Here is a 15,283-nt window from a genome sequence, read left to right as displayed (position 1 = left end):
TAAGATTTATGACAGCCTGGCCTGCTGTGGCCTGATGCTGACTCTGATAATTAAAGGGACCATTATTAGTGTGCTGCATATGCAGAGCAGGGCAGCAGGAAAGGTCAGGGCGAGGCTCTGAGCAGGCCTGTCGTTCCTCAACCTCTCCCAACAGAAACGGGGTCACCCCTCCCATCAGCTGCTCTCAGCTTTGGTAGCTAAAGCATGAGCCAGGTTTTAACAATCTTGTACTTATAAAGTGATATACAGTAAGTATCACATATCTAATACTGCTATAAGGGTTTAAGTTTTGTCCGCAATTCATTTAAAATCATTTAGTAACTGAGTATCTGCTGATACCAAGGCCTAATCCAATATTTATATTTTGCAGATGATAGAGCTACTTCAAAACTAATTCCAGTTTACATATGGCATGCTAGGCTGACAACTTCTTTAAAGCTACATTATGTATGTTTTGGGGATTTGAGGACCTCTTAGTGGAAAAATTTTATTGCATGCTACACTATATCACCAATAATATGTGGACATCCCTTCTAATTACTGAGCTCCAGTGTTCCAATCACATTCACCGCTAACAGATATAGGAAATCAAGGACATAGCCATGAAATCTCAATAGACAAGCATAGGCAGTAGAATGAATCATACAGAAGAGTTCAGTGACTTTAAATGTGGCACTGTCATTGGTTTCCTATGAAATTTCTGCTTGCTAGGTCTGTCCTGGTCAACTGTAAGTGCTGTAAGTGTATAGGAGCAACAACAGCTGAGCCACAAAGCGGTAAACCACGCAAATTCACACAGCAGCACTGCCAAGTGCTGACCACATAATTATATACAGTGCCACCATTGGAGCAGTGGAAAGGTGCTCTCTGGAGTGATCAGTCACGCTTCACTATCCTGGAGTCTAATGGATGCATCTAGGTTTGGCAAACGCAGGAGAACATGACCTACCAGAAAGCACAGGCCAACAGTAAAGTTTGGTGAAGAAGGGGTAATGGTCTGTGGCTGTTTTCCAGGATTTGAACAGTTAGTGGAAGTCTCTTCTATTACAGCATGACTGTGCCACTTTGCACAAAGCGAGGTCCACAAAGTGAACTGCAAAGTGAACAGTGGTCTGCACAAACTTAATCCCACTGCACACCTTTACAATGACCTGAAATGATGATTGCGAGCCAAGCTTTTTTTTCTAGCATAAGTGTCTGTCTTCTCTGACCTTCCCAGAAGAGAGGAAGGTCACCTCAATTTTATTAAATTTAGAATGGGATGTCCAACAAGCTCAGGTGTCCACATACTTTTGGTCATATAATGTACATGTGAAGAACTTTTTTGTATCATTGGTTGTGCTTTGGACCTCTTCCCTGAGGTGATGAATCTGATGATTGTCATGACTGGATTGGGCTTAATATGCCAATCACATACACTACATGCTCATCATGAGACTTACTATTCAGTAAATATTAGAGATTATTTGGTACTTACTATGATACTTAGAATTAAGTTACATACTTATGAGAGTGAAGATCTGAAGTGTAGGCCGCCATACATTTATAGGGTTGATTGAGAACTCCAATATCAACCTCACAAGTAGAAACAATATATCCCTGTTAAAGAAAAGGACACTTGAATAAAAAATGTTGGTGTACAGTGCTCTGAATCAGGTCAGAGGGACGGACAGAGCAGCTGACCTGCCTACAATGTTCATGTTCAGTGGAGACGCTGGAGAACAATAGAGCTCATGCTTTTTTGTCACCCGATGCCCCGCTTGCAGCACTCCCACAATGCACCAGGCCGCTGTCATTGTCCTCTGTCAGTGCACCTCTCTACCTCCACCACTGCGTCACATGACACCCTGCTTCAGCTCTGCCCTGAGGGCATCCCGGCCAAGGGTTTACAACGCTTGGCCTGCCCGCTGTAAACTCATACAGAGACCACAATACAGTTCAGTTCAATACATAAAATCTGCATGTCGAGATACAGCCGGATCACTGGCAACATGAACTAAAACATGGAATACTGAATAAATCCATCACGCTATGAATACGGTATGAGGAGGCGGCATGTACGTATAAAAGTGCATGACACCTCTCAGACCTGCCATTGCCCTGCAGGAAAACACTCTTCAGTCCTACATGCCGCACCCAATAATCAGCAATAGTAATAATCAAAAAAAGGAGGGCAGAATCGGCTGGCAGAAGTCACAGCGTACCTCAATCAAATTACACGGATGCGCAATGAACATGTCACCCTTGGATTTTTTCATTTGCATAAAACAATTACCCCACGGACAGTGGGTTCAATGTCGTCTAGACTCCATGCTTCAGATGGTGTCATCAGCCGCAGACACACTAGACTGGCTATAAATTAGCAATGAGCTGGGCCCGGCCAAGACGCATTATAGTGGTTATAAACCATGAGAATTTATTTAAATAGATAACACACATGCAAATCTCTCTGGCTGGCATGGCAACCATCTTGATGGGGGCGGGGGTGGAGGGGTCTGGGGTGTGGGGGGGTCTCCATATGTGAAGAAAGGGCAGCTGGGATCGAGCGTGAGGGAGCCGAAAGCTATAATGAACCCTGACACCTTATTAGTGTACACACTGGACACTTATTAACTCACGCTGGAGAAGAAAGACAGACCTGACCCTGCAACTCTAAATTCATACTCCACATTTACGCTACAGCTGTGCTTATAGTAATAACAGAGGTTTAGGGAGTAATTGTTATTAATATTCACATAAGCGAACTCTTGGTGTTGCGGGAGCTTCAGAACGCAGCTATCATTGTCAGTAGCTTCGGCACCAGTTCAGAAAACTGCAATCATGGAAGATGGAGTCATTTTCAAAACCGATCATTTAATTTGCATGTAATATATCAGCGTCTATGACTTCTTGGAACAGTAACAATGTGCAGAGCTCATTCAGCTGGTTAGCACAGGCAGACTGTGTAATTCAGCGCTGAATAGAGGATTCAGGACAGAATCTCCACTGACCAGCTAGGAGAAAAAAACTGAAATTGTGAGGACTGGAAATTAAAGTGAGAGGGGATCTCTCTCTCATTCTTTCTATCATTCTTCCTGTCGATTTGACCCTCTTTTTCTCACTTCCCCCTTTCCCTTTCTCTATTTCTTCGATCTCTTTCCATTTTATTCTCTTCTCTTCTTTTTTATTGCACCTCTTTTCCCCTCATTCTTTCACTCTTCATTTCTTTACTCTTTCTTTTTTTCTCTCTTCCCATTCTTTCTTTCCTTTCTCGCACTCTCCGTTTTTTTCTCTTTTCATTTTACCGACTTTTCTTTTTCTTTTATCTCTTCCCTCTTTCTCTCAATTTCTTTTCTTTTTTAGTCACTTTTTCTTTATCTCTTTATTTCCATTTATCCATCCATCCATTTCCTGCCTTTCCTATCTCTCTCACTGTCTCTCATACTCTTCTTGTTTCTCCTGTTTCCTCTCTTTCTCTCAATCTCCTTCATTTCGTTCTCTTGCTTCTTCATTTCGTCCTTCTTTCCCGCTTGTTCTTTTTTTTCTTCTTTCTCTCTCTATTTCAACCTCTTCTCTATTTCCCTATCTCTCTCTGTTTCTGTTTCTCCCTCTCTCTGAGGGCTGGACTGTGAAGATTTAAAGCAGTGTCAGTAGGGGGCCTTTCATCTTTAACATCTTCATGTACTGCGGGGCATTTTCCTGCACCTCCTCTACACATTCACCACACCACTCTACCAACAAGGCCTCCCTTCGACAATCAATACTCACAGTATACTGAAGATGTACTAAAAGGGGGGTTGTCTCTTTTTTCCCTTACATAAGTCTGGGCCCAACCTCTTTAACAGAGACAAAAAGAAATAAACAAAATAGGCCTTTGTATATTTCACACTAAACTTTTTTGGTCCATTGAAATTCAACATATATGTAAATATGTGTGTGTGTGTGTGTAAAAGAGAGTGAGTGAGAGAGAGAGATTAGCGTATAAATCAACCTATGTTGAGTGTATACTTACATATAGAAATGTAAATCAAAACAGCAGCCAGCTTTGTGTGTGTGTGTGTGTGTGTGTGTGTGTGTGTGTGTGTGTGTGTGCATGTGTGTGAGAGAGGAGACAGAGACTCGGGGAAAGAAAGACTTGCTGTGTTTGAAAGAAACACGGAAGTGTCTGACTGGAGTGATCCCTCCAAACTACGAAACACTTCAGCGCCTGCTTTAAACACAGCCTTTGTTTTCTTCTCCTTCCTTTTTTCATTCACTTTAGTCAAGAAAGCTCGAGTAAAGTATGTGTATGTACCGCAGATGGTGCATGTCATTAGTAGCACCTTGTGTTTTGTCTCTCGCTAGTCTCTTTTGTCTCTGCAGAGCATGCTGTAAAATGCTGGCCTCGTTCACCTCTCAGGCCCCCTATTCCCGTCAGCTGTCCTCTGCGAGGTTAAGCATTACATCCGCCACGGGGAGATTTTACAGTGGATTCTTTATCTGTATAAACAAAGCAGGTAATGGGGGCTGTTTATTGTACAGCGCGCCCCCATCCTAACCTTTATGTCTTTATTGCTCACATACCATTGGCCTTGTTTATGTGTCTGTGTTCCAGCCGCTAACCTTGAACTTGCCCGCCCCTTTCACCCCCCCCCCTCATCCAGTCTCAACCACTGCCCCCTCCTCTTCCTCTCCATCTTACGGACACCCATTAACCCACCATAAACACACACACACACAAACTGTTCTTCAGGTCACTGAGAAGAGACGGAGAGGGAGAGACAGTGAGAGCGAGAGAGGGAGAAAAGAGGAGAGACTGAGAATGAGAGAAGGCAGGCAGATGAAGAGGCAGAAAGAGACAAATACAGAGAGAAAAAGGGTGAGAGAGTGGGAGAGATTGAGAGACAGACACTGGAGAAAGAGCGCGAGACGAAGAGACACTGAGAGAAAGGGAGTGAAAGATAAAGAGACAGCGAGAGAGAGAGTGACAGAGGAGAGACACAAAAGGAGAGAGGGATAAAGTGACAGGAAGAGAGAGAACGGGGAGACAGTCAACTAGTGCGAGAGAGAGTAGTTGATGAGTGAATAGTAAAAGGGTAATTAACACAGAGCGCTGTTCTGTATTGAATGGCTGGTAGAGTGACAAGGCCACAGATGACAAGCCCTGCACTCACAAAGAGAAAAAAAAATATTGAAAGCCACAGACAGAGTTAAAGAAAAAAAGCAGTGGCACATTCTGACCAGTGCTCAAAGATGAACAACGATTACAAACAAAAGGACAACAATAAACAAAGGAGAGGAGGGTGGAGGGAAAGCCCCCTTTCTTTCTCAGAGAGAGAGAGAGAGAGAGAGAGAGAGAGAGAGAGAGACAGTATGCAACCGAGAAAGACAGGCTGTCTCTTGTGGGACAGACGCATGAGGATCTATATGCATGCATGTAGTGGCCTGGCATTGTGAATCAAGGGGAGCTTAATCAATGTCAGAGCTCAATCAATATTTAGTCCCATGTGTTTCTCCTTTCCTCTCCTGCACTTGGCCTAACCTTCCCCGCTCCCGCATCACTAGGACTTTCACATATGGGTCAATACTCAACAGCAAAAGGAGAAAAAACAAGCCAGACCATGCAACATGGCCATTAGCCCATCTATAGTTTCTTTAAAAAGGTGAGAAATACACTGAGAGCTGGAGAAGCACCAGCACAACAAGCAGAAATATGTGAAAGTGAGGCATGTCGATAGAGAAGCACAGAGGATCAGGAGCGTTTATTCTCCTCATGTGGCTCATGCAAACAGTGATTGTATGTGTGGACAGTGTTGCGAGTGACTGAGTGTGTGGTGAAAAGGTGTGAGCAGCAAGGGAAGTTTGTGTAGAGAGTGCTGATCTGTGGATTGAGACGAGAAAAATCACCTAAAACGTCTGTTTAATTCACACATACAAACATACGACTCACACGTAGCAGTGTTTGTTTTGGAGTAGATGTACTGTGAACTGGACGTTTAGATGTGTTGGGTCAACATAAAGTGTGTCAGAGCTTTAAGCATGGGATTGGATAATTGCATTAATGCTGCCCTTTGAAGTTGCCAGTGTTTACAGACTGTGTGCAATGTGTCTGGGTGTGTGTGTGTGTGTGTGCGCATTTGTTTTTGTACTTTTTCGAGACAAAAATAATCTGACCAAAGAAAAAGTGGGGTAATCTACAATGTCAAGGCCACAAAAATAGTTGTGCTTTTTTTACAAAAGCTACTTGCTGAAAAAGTTAGGATTAAATTAAGGGATAGGCTTAGAAAACTCTTTTTCCATGTAAGTACTAAATATGTATATAATATGTATAGGACATATTATTATTACATATGTATGTTATACATATGAGACATATGGCTTGGGCCAACTCTTCAAGAGCCTCACTCAAACAATGAGCGTAGAAACAAGGAGGTGGTAATGTTATGCCTGATAGGTGTGTATATATATATATATATGTATATATGTATATGTGTGTATATATATATATATATATATATATATATATATATATATATATATATATATATATATGTGTGTGTGTGTGTGTGTGTGTGTTTGTGTAAAATACATATTAGAGATACACACCATTTCCTGACATTGTATAAAACTAACCTCTGTGTGTGTGCATGACCATCCTGCTACTCTGGTCCAGAGATACCCACACACACACACATACACACACACACACACATACACACACACCACCCTTGCCTGTTAGTGACATCTGCTGGGAAAAGCCTTCCTTTTTTACCCCAACCGAGGCATCTAAACCCTCAAACACTTGCACAACTCAGACGAGAGAAATGAAAAGACCAGGAGAAAGCGAGACACACATGCAGGCCGAACACTGAATTCCACTTTGCTGCAACCTTGTTCTGTCTACATTTACAACTAGTGGAGAGCTGTGGCTTTCCACATTCCTACTACTTCTCCACTCTGTTTTTATCGAGACTTGCTAACAAAACCACAAGGCGAAGGTTTTTTTTTATTATTATATGTGTGTTTGTGTGTGTGTGTGTGGCTAAGAGAGCTGGTTAATTGTCGGCGTCCTTCTCTGTAGGTGATGGAGTGTATACCAGACACAACTGTGTGATCTATGATCTGTCACTCTGTAAACAGGAGAAATTCTATGTGTATGCATGTTATTTTAAGCTGTATCATCATAAAGCACAAGCTGTCTGTAAAATTTAGATTAAGGGTTTGCAGCTGTAATGTTGTCGACAGTGGACAGGTCAAGCTGGACATTCACAGGTGATAAAATTAGATGTGTCATAGTCAGAGTTCTTGAGTGCACGGTTGAAGTGTGGCATTGATAACGGAACAAGTCATGATGTGTTGTGGTCAGTACATTTGTGCGTGTGTGTGTGTCTACACTGAGTTTCTGTGTGGATGACGCTGGGTGAGGGTTGAGTAAAGGGATAGGAGGAGCATGGTCATCATTTCACTGCTCTTGTTGAATGAGTCATTACAGCTCAAATTGGGTCTGTGACGAAGAGCTCCTCTCATATAAGCTACTAGCTGGCCTAAAGCCTGTCACACAAAGACATGCAGGTACACTGTATAGATGCACTCGAGAACAATGCCACACACACACACACACACACACACACACACACACACACACACACACACACACACACACACACACACACACACAGAGTTTATTTATTTATTTTACAAAGTCAGGGCATGTGGTTATTTTGCTGTCCTAACAAGACCATGTATCTATAAAGGTGCAAAATAACATGTTCTTAATTTTGAATGTAAATTAATGTAAAAAGATACTCTTCAAAGTAATTTTGGACAGTTTCTATAAGTTCATTCATCATGTAATGTTAACACAATGTGAAGAGCTGATGATCTAGAAAAATGTGACACATTGTTTTGATGTAATAAAAAAAAACTTTATTCACTAAATACTGTCCCATGTTTTCATATCAGTACTGAAATACAAAGACTTGAAGTCCATAGATGGAGGCTTATTTTAGAGCAGGATGTGAGAAGCATCCCTGTCCCTCATGGCCACACGGTGAGCAGGTAGTTCGCAAATAAATGTGTCCTAAAGTCTGTAAAATCACTGTGAAACATTAAAACCATTAAATATTTCCTTCAGTTAAATAACAGTTTGCTTAAATGAAATAACTATGAGTTTTAGTAGTGTTATGATTGAACATTCCATTCTGTCACCACCAAAACAATCATTTATTTGAGTAAAATAAACAGAATTAAGATTTGAGGGTCATTCAAAGCAAAAATACTGTAGTCTAAAATGGGCTTTGAACTCCAGTCTGGAGATCATAGATTAACAGTCTCAGTCTTGACATAATTTGAACTTGGTCTTGTCTTGATCTCTGGGTGTGGTGGTATGGTGCCTCTGCCTGAGGTCATTAGAAAATGAACAAAACCTTTAAATAGAATGATTGTCAATGTCAGTGTTTTTAGCAAAATTTCTTAACCTTAATAAACATTTTTAACTTATTATTTTATTCCAAGGAATTTCAGACCATTCCGATTGGTCAATATATTACTCATTCATAATCACTATAATCAATTATTCATAATCATTATTAAATGTCCAAACTATGTAAAGAGTAGATGGCATGTCAAGTGGTTTAAATTAAATTTAAAATAAAGGTTTTTCATATGACCTGTATTTAATAAGAACTTTTTTATAAGCCTTATTCTAGCCCTAACCTTAAACTTCATAAGAAAAAAAAATGCATGACTTTACCCTCTTAGTTTCAAAATATGAAACGTGCAGCTTCTGTGTCAAGCACTTTATAAAGTCAGCCTCATGTTGATCTAGATGAGGCTATCCCTGTTTTTAATCACAATTTTAGGATGATTTTGCCCTGCAGGTGTATAAAAATGAATGCACACGCATTGAACTACATTTAGCAGTGAATGCAGAATCAGTATAGCTTTGTGGTCAGAAGTTTACTTGAACTTGATTTGGCAGACTGTCCCCTGCACCACCCCTCTATGCTAGCTGTCCTCTCACCCTGCCACCCACACAAACCCCCCCCACACCTCGGACTGCTGTCACAACACATTTGTCCATCAGTACTGTATGTCACCACTTGAGGTGGGGGGTGGAGGGGGTTAGCTTGTGTTAAATGTGTGTGAGTGTGTGTGTATGCAGGAGGAGGGGGCATGAGGAAGACTCAACCAAGAAGAGAGATGGTGCGTGTGCGTGTACGCATGAACCACTGCTGCGGCCCTGCGTCTCACAGTGACTAGCATGCTTCGCAGTGAGCAGCCCTCCAGCCACGGATTTGATCTTTGCAAAGGCTAACATCTGTCAGCTGTCATTTTAGCAAGATTGATGACAGGCCAGGGAATGGAGAGGAAGAAAGGAGGGAGAGAGGGATGCGGAGGAAGGAGAAGAGAGGGATGAAGGCATCATGAACGGAGGAGGGTTGCAGGGGCGAATGGTGGCAGTGCCAGTTTAGGGCTGAAGGCTGTGTCATCTCCTGTGAGGAACACAAAATAAAAAGAGAGAGAGAGAAAAAAGAGTGAGAGATACTTCTCTAATACTACTTTTAATGCATGCAACTTTACATCTAAGCTAGCATTTTTTATCCACTTAAACTACAATAATAAACACACTTAGCTAATTTCAGTCAGTGATTGTCCTTGTATATTTCAACAGACATTATACATTCAATAGCTTCAGCCTCTGTTTCGCTGCTAGTCACATTAGCACGGTTATTGAACAGAGAATTATTCTTTCCAGATAAATAATAAAAAGGGCCTTTTTCCAGCTTATGGACATCAGTGCTCTAATTCACTTTGTGTTACAGAAACGTGCATGCGTGCATGCAGAAATAGTTTAAGTGGACACTGACCCAGGGCCCATATTAATCTCCCCGCTTGGCTAACGAGGTGGAGCGCCCGCTACTTTGTGTCCTTTGTTAACGAGTTAATGGAATAGGAGTCAAGAGGATGCATATCTCATAAATCTATGCCTCCTGCATATTTCAATATTCAAGTAGTCAAAACATTACGGCTCCTGGTCTGCTCTTTCACTAAAGGTAGTAATAGAAGGCTCTTGCGAGAGACATATATTAGTGAAAAAGGCCAGCTAGGAATGGCAGAATGCGATTGCAACTCAGCACTTTCTTGCTTGTGCCTCAACAAAATGCAAAGCGGACCAAAATGAGGCATTAAGGTCCCCCCAATCAGCGTCTCCTAATCTGGTCAAGCCTGCTGAGAATGATGTTGCAGTAGACATCTTACCGCGGTGCTAATCAGCTAGCAGCTTGTTCTGGCCTCATTAGATGAGCACTAATGCGGGAAGTTCATAACAATGGCCCTCTTTTCCACTTCCAGCAGAAAGAGCAAGGTGGGAAAGTGTCACTCACCACAAATGCTGCACCCAGAGAAAGCCGACTGTCAGCAGCCCCCAGTCTTGCCCATCTGTGTGTGAAGTGCTCACTTTTTCTCTCATTTTTCCTCTTATCAGTGCTAAATGCTACATACTAGTTCAGTAATGTTGATGCTCCAGAGAATGCAGTCTACAAGCACTAATGCACACTATCTTCTTAAAGATTGCTATTTGGTCTAATTACTGTAATGTGTTAAATATGGTGATAGACTAGTGAAGGGAAACTGATGGCAGCTATACCCCACAATAAGGGTCAATGCATGTTTGCCATACTCCAGGAACACTTGCTTGCAGGTGGGGCTGAAAGGATGAGGTAACCCAGCAACTAGAAGTTTGTGAGTTAGAATTCCAGGACTGACTGGGAATACCTGGTTGTGCCCTTGGCAAGGCACTTAACCCCTCTGCTTCTCAAGGTGGTGCGGCTCTGTTTGCGATGCTGTGCTGCTCCCAGACTGGGTGCTGTTAGGCAGAAATATGACACATTTTCCTTGTAGGATCAATAAAATAAATAACATTTTAATAAATAATTATGAGCTATTTCCAGATATTATTAGACTTTCTCCTTTCTCTGATGGCCAAGAAGGCTCTAGGGGTTGAGTTTCCAGTTTAAAAACATTCCACTAAACTAGACTTAGTCGTGGTTCCTTTCAACTGGCCAAGTTAGAAACGGTAATGACAAATTTAGAGACATTCTAACATTAGTTTGATTATGCATCAAAAAGCAACATTAAGACTATTCTAACATGAATAACACTCTTAATGTTGTTTTTATTGTAACTGAGTTGTGCACTACAACTTTCAACAATCATTAGTTTGTTAGCGTTTTGTACAGCTGCATGTCTTGCGGCAGATGCTTTGAAAGAATGCATTGTTGGGGACAGCATGAACAGGTCTATTCCAGGTTAGAAGAATGTGAATGTGGTCTTTAGCTTTGTTTATGATGAGCAAAATTATACTTTTAACCAAACATTTATGAGCCAGAGTCATAGAAAACTCTCTGTTTCCTAGAAGTAACAGTTGTTACCCATTGGCGCTTACTCTCATGTGAATGAACTACACAATAAAGAAACACATGGTTTGTTCTCTGTGGTTTCACTGCAAACAGCTTTTCTATCCAAAGAACATTTAGTGCAAGAATCCATTCTTCATTCATTCTTCTTCGTTTTCATTCTGTTGCTTTGAATTTGTGTTTGGAAAGCATAGTGTGATCCTGTAGGTTCTGTGCCAACGAGAACATCACTGAAAGGCCTTCATGAGAGCATGATACTGAAAGCCGGTGGAGTATGCACACCATGCTGTAAGGCCACGCTACTGGCTCAAGGCCTGTATGGCAGCCAAGCAGTGCCATTGCCAGTGAATTTTTCTATAGCAGCCTGGAAAGCCTATCTCACACCAAGGTTATTGCTACAGGTGGAAAAGAGTGAGGATAAAAAGCAATGTGGTACAATGGCATGCCTATGGAATAACATGAAGCTGTTAGAAACAACATCAGAATGATTTCAGTCAAAAGCAGTTCAGCCTCACTGAAAGACACTGTCATATTAAAGACACTGTCACATAGTGTTTTTACTGCATGGAGTAAACTGTGAGTGAATAAATACATAAATATGAAATTAATATCTTAATGACTTAATACTTGAATTGCTGCATAGTCAGCATAGCCTAAACAGGATTTGTGTCTGTGCATGTCAAGAAAGGATTTTGAGCCATCAAATAAGCACAGCAATAACACAATAAATAACCTCTTTAAGAAAGGCAACATGTGCTGTATATTCTTTCAAAGCAGCCTGTCCATTTTGATTAATATTAGTCTACAAATTACCTCAAACCTTTTCTTTCCACATCAAATATGAAGCTTTTCATTTAATAATAGAGAACTAAAGATGTTGCTTTTGTGTTTCCTGCTAATCAGCAGGGTGCGCAGGCAGAAAGCCTGAGGAGGGAGAGCCTGTCCTATCTTCCTGGCCATGGAAGGAAAAGGGGAAAAAATCAAGAAGAAGAAGAAGAAAAAAAAAAGCTTAAAGGGCCGCTATGCAAATGTGCTTTATAAGTCGAGCACGGCATGTTGTCATGACCATGTCTATATTTAAAGCAGGTCACCTTAACCCTACCCCCGCTGCTGCCTCAATGACAGCCACAGAATGAGAGACTGCAGTGACATCTGGATGCAACACACACACACACACATACACACATACACACACACACACACAACAGCTCTGCCGTTGCTGACAGAGAGCTGAGAAGCGTATGTGTGGATGATGTATGTATATATGTAAAGTGCACACGCTCTCTGCAGCCGTGGCGGAATCATTCCGGCAGCGCAGCAGAGCCGGGACACAGTCAGCCAACAAAGGTGATGGCAGAGACCTGCGCGAGCCTCCATTCTGTTCTACACAGCCGGCTTTGGACTTCTGCATGTTTAGCATCTTATATGGCAACTATTCAAATTCTGCATGCATATTAGTATCAGTGTACACTATACTGCTGGGTCTCTGAACAACAAGAGGGGAGGGGAGCGAGACAGAAAGGGAGGAAAAGAGAGAGTGCGAGAAAGAGATGGATGGAGTGGGAAAAAAGACAGTTACAGTGAGAAAAGAGAGAGGAAAGGAAGAAAAGGGAGAGGAAGAGGTATAGAGATGAAGGAAAAGGAAGAAAAAGATAGTGAAGAGAAAGAGAAAAGGACAGGGAGGAAGAAAGAGAGAAAGATAGTTGGGGAAAGAAAAACAGATGAAAGAAGAAGGAGAAGGAGAAACAGTGAGAAAGACAGGGAAAAAGACAAAAAGGAGAAATATAGAAGGGGCAAGAAAAGGAGGAGAGAGAGAGGAAAGAAAAGGGAGAAGAAGAGAGAAAGAGATGAAAGAAAAGGGGAGAAAGAGGGAGGAGAGAGAGACAGAGAGGAGTAGGAAAGAAAGGATGGAAGAGGGAGGAAAAGAAAAAAGGAAAAAGAGAAGGAGGGGGAACGAGGGGGAGAAAGAGAAAAGAAAGAGGAGGAAGAAAGAGAAAGGAATGAAGAGGGAGAGAGAAGACAGATCGACAAAAAGAAAAAGGGAAAGAGAGAGAGAGAGAGAGAGAGAGAGAGAAAGAGAGAGATGATATGGGAGGACCTGAAAGATGAAATGGAGTAGGAGTGAGAAAACTGACCATAGGGTTCAGGACAGAATTTGAAAATTTTCATCAGCTCATTTGCCTCTCAGATATGCCGAAAGCTTTTTTCCATCTCTCTCTCTCTCTCTCTCTCTCTCTCTCTCTCTCGCCTTGACCTAGATTCGTGCGGAGAGAGAGAGAGAGTGACATGTCTGCCTGGCCAGAGAGCGGCCGGCCGCGCTCTGCAGCTCAAGTGTCTATAAAATATGACTCCCTATCTCCAAATAAGAATAATGAAAAGCAGTGGCATGACAGATTGGACATAGATGAGATTGCCGCTGTGACTATATGCATGCGCCGCTCGCTGGCTTTGCATCTGAAATGGAAAAAGGGTGGGCGGGCGGGTGTCAGACTGTCGTCTCTGACGCTAAAGGGATATGGTCCTCCACCCTTTCACTGAGAGCAGCCTACCACTCACACACACACACACACACACACACACACACACACACACACACACCATGCAAGATTGAACATCAACTGGCCTCTGACCATATCTCCTCTCCACACATGGCAAGGCTGGAGTCGTCCCTACAGGACCACCTCCATCAAATAGAAGACGCTGCGTTGTAGAATTGCTGTAGGTGGCAAGGCGTTTATAAGATAGCATCATTTACATAAGATAATGTGCCTGAACAGTTGAATAAACACAAGACTCCAAAAACCAGGCTCATTAGATATTAGAAGTAGTAGTCTGACTAGCATCCCAGCACTTTGTAGAGCCGAGTAAATCAATTAGAGGTGCTGAGAGCCAGCGATTATGGGACGGGAGGTTCAGTGGCAGCGGCTGCCAAGATGGCGGGTGGCGTGGCATCATGCCAGGAGGCACATGTAAACACCTGTTACTGCTCTGTGTGTGTGTGTGTGCTAGCATGTGCATGTGGTCTACACTGTAAAACTCGTCTTCTGCTATCATGTTCAAAGCTAAATCAAAACGCAGAAGCATTTGGAATGGACATCAGTTCGGTGTAAAGCCGCCAAAGCTCTAATTGCAGCCAGAGCCTGACAAGGCCTCCTAAAAACTCTCCTGCCATCTTGACTGCAGGACACTACAGGCCGTGTTTGGCCACTGATGAGAGCATGCCATGTCAGATAGCATATGATTTTTCACACCATGGGACTACTGACTGATGTGAATTGATGTTATTATGTTGAGCCATGGGCATCGGGGAAGAAGGAAAGGTCACTTGTGATCATTTGTGACCTAATAAGAGAACTCTTCAGCCTCCAAATGCTCCCCTGATGTGACACTTGGCAGATATGTCTAAACAGACGCGCACACACACACATACACCAGCATGGCTGGCCATCTTCCCCTTGGAGCTAGATTGGACATAATTAAGCTTATGAGCTGACAGCACAATTAGAAATACAACATCCAATACGATTGCTTACCCTCTGGACTCCAAGATGGAGATAACTTTATTAAGACTCAGCGAAGCAGGACAAGGGAGGGGAGTGCTGAGGGAGATGAGTGGAAGAACCAGAGCATTTTACACCCGAAAGACATAGCTCTTTTCTGTGAAAAAAAGAGATCTAGAAGATGATGGTGTTGGGGCACCATCCATGTGAGGTTGATGAGTGAAAAGGAGCAGAGCTGCCTGACTGATTCACATGTTCTGCAGTGTAGTTCTTAAAGTTCTTGCTCTGATAGGTTCTCATTGTGCTTCTGGGGACACTTGATCTATCGTTTACGTTTATCAGTTTATGCAGTTTAGGCGAGTTCTACCATGGAATTTCTATGCCTGCCTTACCTGCTGGCTTTGGTGA

General features: G+C 42.4%; 1 long non-coding RNA gene across 6 annotated transcripts in view; it reads right to left on the bottom strand.

Moving 5' to 3' along the window:
- Positions 1-7,874: 7,874 nt before the first annotated feature.
- Positions 7,875-15,283, bottom strand: part of LOC108442490 — a 303,460-nt gene continuing 296,051 nt past the window's right edge. For all 6 annotated transcript variants that reach the window (XR_005130296.1, XR_005130299.1, XR_005130298.1 and 3 more), the window contains 2 exons: positions 10,735-10,825; positions 7,875-9,452 (listed from right to left, as the gene is read on the bottom strand). This is a non-coding gene — a long non-coding RNA (uncharacterized LOC108442490). The remainder of the gene's footprint in view (positions 9,453-10,734; positions 10,826-15,283) is intronic.

Source organism: Pygocentrus nattereri, chromosome 5 (assembly GCF_015220715.1).
Source record: "Pygocentrus nattereri isolate fPygNat1 chromosome 5, fPygNat1.pri, whole genome shotgun sequence".
Classification (NCBI taxonomy): domain Eukaryota; kingdom Metazoa; phylum Chordata; class Actinopteri; order Characiformes; family Serrasalmidae; genus Pygocentrus; species Pygocentrus nattereri.
This window is presented reverse-complemented; position numbering and strand designations above follow the sequence as displayed.